Raw genomic sequence first — 6,000 nt, 5'->3', positions numbered from 1 at the left:
GTGGGACCATAGTGGGACCATAGTACTATAGTGGGACCATAGTGGGACCATAGTGGGACCATAGTGGGACCATAGTACTATAGTGGGACTATAGTGGGACCATAGTGGGACCATAGTGGGACTATAGTGGGACTATAGTGGGACCATAGTGGGACCATAGTACTATAGTGGGACCATAGTGGGACCATAGTGGGACCATAGTGGGACCATAGTGGGACCATAGTGGGACTATAGTGGGACTATAGTGGGACTATAGTGGGACCATAGTGGGACCATAGTGGGACTATAGTGGGACCATAGTGGGACCATAGTGGGACTATAGTGGGACCAGAGTGAGACCAGAGTGAGACCATAGTGAGACCATAGTGAGACCATATGTGTGTACTGTGTGTGTCTGTGTGTAGGTGTGGAGCGTCCCCGACGCGTCCCTGCTAGTGACCCTGTGTGTGACTGTGTGTGTGTGACTGTGTGTCTATGTGACTGTGTGTGACTGTGTGTGACTGTGTGTGTGACTGTGTGTGACTGTGTGTGTGTGTGTGACTGTGTGTGTGTGTGACTGTGTCTATGTGACTGTGTGTGTGACTGTGTGTGTGACTGTGTGTGACTGTGTGTCTATGTGACTGTGTCTATGTGACTGTGTGTGTGTGTACTGTGTGTGTGTGACTGTGTGTGTGTGACTGTGTGTGTGACTGTGTGTGTACTGTGTGTGTGTGACTGTGTGTGTGTGACTGTGTGTGTGACTGTGTGTGTGACTGTGTGTGTGTACTGTGTGTGTGTGACTGTGTGTGTGTGACTGTGTGTGACTGTGTGTGACTGTGTGACTGTGTGTGACTGTGTGACTGTGTGTGTGACTGTGTCTATGTGACTGTGTGTCTATGTGACACTGTGTGTGTCTGTGTGTAGGTGTGGAGTGTCCCCGACGCGTCCCTGCTAGTGACCCTGTGTGTGACTGTGTGTGTGACTGTGTGTGTACTGTGTGTGTGTGTGACTGTGTGTGTACTGTGTGTGACTGTGTGTAGGTGTGGAGTGTCCCCGACGCGTCCCTGCTAGTGACCCTGTGTGTGTGTGTGACTATGTGTGTGTGATTGTTTGTGGACTGTGTGTGGACTGTGTGTGTGTGTGACTGTGTGTGTCTATGTGACTGTGTGTGTGTGACACTGTGTCTATGTGACACTGTGTGTGTCTGTGTAGGTGTGGAGTGTCCCGGACGCGTCCCTGCTAGTGACCCTGTGTGTGACACTGTGTGTGTGATTGTGTCTATGTGACTGTGTCTATGTGACTGTGTGACTGTGTGTGTGTGACTATGTGTGACTATGTAGGTGTGGAGTGTCCCGGACGCGTCCCTGCTAGTGACCCTGTGTGTGACTGTGTGTGACTGTGTCTATGTGACTGTGTGACTGTGTCTATGTGACACTGTGTGTACTGTGTCTATGTAGGTGTGGAGTGTCCCGGACGTGTCCCTGCTAGTGACCCTGTGTGTGTGTGACTGTGTGTGTGTGACACTGTGTGTGTGACTGTGTGTATGACTGTGTGTAGGTGTGGAGTGTCCCGGACGCGTCCCTGCTAGTGACCCTGTGTGTGTGTGTGACTGTGTGTGTGACTGTGTGTGTACTGTGTGTGACTGTGTGTGTGACTGTGTCTATGTGACTGTGTGTCTATGTGAATGTGTCTATGTGTCTATGTGTGTGTAGGTGTGGAGTGTCCCGGACGCGTCCCTCCTAGTGACCCTGTGTGTGACTGTGTGTGTGTGACACTGTGTGTGTGTGACACTGTGTGTGTGTGACACTGTGTGTGTGTGACACTGTGTGTGTCTATGTGACTGTGTCTATGTGACTGTGTCTGTGTGTACTGTGTGTGTGTGACTGTGTGTGTGTGACTGTGTGTGTGACTGTGTGTGTACTGTGTGTGTGACTGTGTGTGTGTGACTGTGTGTGTGACTGTGTGTGTGACTGTGTGTGTGACTGTGTGTGTGTACTGTGTGTGTGTGACTGTGTGTGTGTGACTGTGTGTGACTGTGTGTGACTGTGTGTGTGTGTGACTGTGTGTGACTGTGTGACTGTGTGTGTGACTGTGTGTGTGACTGTGTCTATGTGACTGTGTGTCTATGTGACACTGTGTGTGTCTGTGTGTAGGTGTGGAGTGTCCCCGACGCGTCCCTGCTAGTGACCCTGTGTGTGACTGTGTGTGTGACTGTGTGTGTACTGTGTGTGTGTGTGACTGTGTGTGTGACTGTGTGTGTACTGTGTGTGACTGTGTGTAGGTGTGGAGTGTCCCCGACGCGTCCCTGCTAGTGACCCTGTGTGTGTGTGTGACTATGTGTGTGTGATTGTTTGTGGACTGTGTGTGGACTGTGTGTGTGTGTGACTGTGTGTGTCTATGTGACTGTGTGTGTGTGACACTGTGTCTATGTGACACTGTGTGTGTCTGTGTAGGTGTGGAGTGTCCCGGACGCGTCCCTGCTAGTGACCCTGTGTGTGACACTGTGTGTGTGACTGTGTCTATGTGACTGTGTCTATGTGACTGTGTGACTGTGTGTGTGTGACTATGTGTGACTATGTAGGTGTGGAGTGTCCCGGACGCGTCCCTGCTAGTGACCCTGTGTGTGACTGTGTGTGACTGTGTCTATGTGACTGTGTGACTGTGTGACTGTGTCTATGTGACACTGTGTGTACTGTGTCTATGTAGGTGTGGAGTGTCCCGGACGTGTCCCTGCTAGTGACCCTGTGTGTGTGTGACTGTGTGTGTGTGACACTGTGTGTGTGACTGTGTGTATGACTGTGTGTAGGTGTGGAGTGTCCCGGACGCGTCCCTGCTAGTGACCCTGTGTGTGTGTGTGACTGTGTGTGTGACTGTGTGTGTACTGTGTGTGACTGTGTGTGTGACTGTGTCTATGTGACTGTGTGTCTATGTGAATGTGTCTATGTGTCTATGTGTGTGTAGGTGTGGAGTGTCCCGGACGCGTCCCTCCTAGTGACCCTGTGTGTGACTGTGTGTGTGTGACACTGTGTGTGTGTGACACTGTGTGTGTGTGACACTGTGTGTGTGTGACACTGTGTGTGTCTATGTGACTGTGTCTATGTGACTGTGTCTGTGTCTGTGTGTGTGTCTATGTAGGTGTGGAGTGTCCCGGACGCGTCCCTGCTAGTGACCCTGTGTGTACTGTGTGTGACTGTGTGTGTCTGTGTGTGACACTGTGTCTATGTGACTGTGTCTATGTAGGTGTGGAGTGTCCCGGACGCGTCCCTGCTAGTGACCCTGTGTGTGTGTGTGTGACTGTGTGTGTGTGTGTCTATGTGTCTGTGTGTGACACTGTGTGTCTGTGTAGGTGTGGAGTGTCCCGGACGCGTCCCTCCTGGTGACCCTGTGTGTGACTATGTGACTGTGTGTGTGACTGTGTGTGTGACTGTGTGTCTGTGTGTGACTGTGTGTGACTGTGTGTGACTGTGTCTATGTAGGTGTGGAGTGTCCCCGACGCGTCCCTCCTGGTGACCCTGTGTGTGACCCTGTGTGTGACCCTGTGTGTGTGTACTGTGTGTGACCCTGTGTGTGTGTGTCTATGTGACTGTGTCTATGTGACTGTGTGTGTGTGTAGGTGTGGAGTGTCCCCGACGCGTCCCTCCTGGTGACCCTGTGTGTGTGTGACACTGTGTCTGTGTGTGTGTCTATGTGACTGTGTCTATGTGACTGTGTCTATGTGACTGTGTCTATGTGTGTCTATGTAGGTGTGGAGTGTCCCGGACGCGTCCCTGCTAGTGACCCTGTGTGTGTGTGTGTGTGACTGTGTCTATGTGACTGTGTCTATGTGACTGTGTGTGTGTATGTGTGTAGGTGTGGAGTGTCCCGGACGCGTCCCTGCTAGTGACCCTGTGTGTGACTGTGTGTGACCCTGTGTGTGTCTATGTGTCTATGTGACTGTGTGACTGTGTCTATGTGACTGTGTGTCTATGTAGGTGTGGAGTGTCCCGGACGCGTCCCTGCTGGTGACCCTGTGTGTGTGACTGTGTGACTGTGTCTATGTGACTGTGTCTATGTAGGTGTGGAGTGTCCCGGAAGCGTCCCTCCTGGTGACCCTGTGTGTGTCTATGTGACTGTGTGTGTGTGACTGTGTGTGTGTGACTGTGTGACTGTGTCTATGTGTGACTGTGTGTCTATGTGACTGTGTGTTTATGTGTCTATGTCTATGTAGGTGTGGAGTGTCCCGGACGCGTCCCTCCTGGTGACCCTGTGTGTGACCCTGTGTGTGACTGTGTGTGTGTCTATGTGACTGTGTCTATGTGACTGTGTCTATGTGACTGTGTCTATGTAGGTGTGGAGTGTCCCGGACGCGTCCCTCCTGGTGACCCTGTGTGTGACCCTGTGTGTGACTGTGTGTGTGTCTATGTGACTGTGTCTATGTGACTGTGTCTATGTGACTGTGTCTATGTAGGTGTGGAGTGTCCCGGACGCGTCCCTCCTGGTGACCCTGTGTGTGACCCTGTGTGTGACTGTGTGTGTGTCTATGTGACTGTGTCTATGTGACTGTGTCTATTTGACTGTGTCTATGTAGGTGTGGAGTGTCCCGGACGCGTCCCTCCTGGTGACCCTGTGTGTGACCCTGTGTGTGTGACTGTGTGTGTGACTGTGTGTGTGTCTATGTGACTGTGTCTATGTGACTGTGTCTATGTCTATGTAGGTGTGGAGTGTCCCCGACGCGTCCCTCCTGGTGACCCTGTGTGTGACCCTGTGTGTGTGACTGTGTGTGTGTCTATGTGACTGTGTCTATGTGACACTGTGTCTATGTAGGTGTGGAGTGTCCCGGACGCGTCCCTCCTGGTGACCCTGTGTGTGTGTGTGACTGTGTGTGTGACTGTGTCTATGTGACTGTGTCTATGTGTGACACTGTGTGTCTATGTAGGTGTGGAGTGTCCCGGACGCGTCCCTCCTGGTGACCCTGTGTGTGACCCTGTGTGTGTGTGTGTCTATGTGACTGTGTCTATGTGTGACACTGTGTGTCTATGTAGGTGTGGAGTGTCCCGGACGCGTCCCTCCTGGTGACCCTGTGTGTGTGTGACACTGTGTCTATGTGACTGTGTCTATGTGACTGTGTGTCTATGTGTCTGTGTCTATGTAGGTGTGGAGTGTCCCGGACGCGTCCCTCCTGGTGACCCTGTGTGTGTGTCTATGTGTGACTGTGTCTATGTCTATGTAGGTGTGGAGTGTCCCGGACGCGTCCCTCCTGGTGACCCTGTGTGTGTGTCTATGTGTGACTGTGTCTATGTCTATGTAGGTGTGGAGTGTCCCGGACGCGTCCCTCCTGGTGACCCTGTGTGTGTGTCTATGTGTGACTGTGTCTATGTCTATGTAGGTGTGGAGTGTCCCGGACGCGTCCCTCCTGGTGACCCTGTGTGTGACACTGTGTGTGTGTGTGTGTGACTGTGTCTATGTGACTGTGTCTATGTGTGACTGACTGTAGGTGTGGAGTGTCCCGGACGCGTCCCTCCTGGTGACCCTGTGTGTGTGTCTATGTGTCTATGTGACTGTGTCTATGTGACTGTGTCTATGTGACACTGTGTCTATGTAGGTGTGGAGTGTCCCGGACGCGTCCCTCCTGGTGACCCTGTGTGTGACCCTGTGTGTGACTGTGTCTATGTGACTGTGTCTATGTGTCTGTGTGTGTGTAGGTGTGGAGTGTCCCGGACGCGTCCCTCCTGGTGACCCTGTGTGTGACCCTGTGTGTGTGTGTGTCTATGTGACTGTGTCTATGTGTGACACTGTGTGTCTATGTAGGTGTGGAGTGTCCCGGACGCGTCCCTCCTGGTGACCCTGTGTGTGACCCTGTGTGTGTGTGTGTCTATGTGACTGTGTCTATGTGTGACACTGTGTGTCTATGTAGGTGTGGAGTGTCCCGGACGCGTCCCTCCTGGTGACCCTGTGTGTGTGTCTATGTGACTGTGTCTATGTGACTGTGTCTATGTGACTGTGTCTATGTAGGTGTGGAGTGTCCCCGACGCGTCCCTCCTG

At 52.4% G+C, this 6,000-nt stretch overlaps 1 protein-coding gene across 1 annotated transcript in view; it reads left to right on the top strand.

Moving 5' to 3' along the window:
- The window catches only part of LOC116938319 (dmX-like protein 1), a gene marked incomplete at its 5' end in the record, with an annotated part of 85,820 nt that overhangs the window by 60,224 nt on the left and 19,596 nt on the right, over positions 1-6,000 (top strand). The gene's annotated exons all lie outside the window — the stretch shown is intronic.

This window comes from Petromyzon marinus, unplaced genomic scaffold, assembly GCF_048934315.1.
Source record: "Petromyzon marinus isolate PM22_M1 ecotype Great Lakes invasive population unplaced genomic scaffold, UKy_Petmar_22M1.pri1.0 PM_Scaffold_374, whole genome shotgun sequence".
Lineage (NCBI taxonomy): Eukaryota > Metazoa > Chordata > Hyperoartia > Petromyzontiformes > Petromyzontidae > Petromyzon > Petromyzon marinus.
This window is presented reverse-complemented; position numbering and strand designations above follow the sequence as displayed.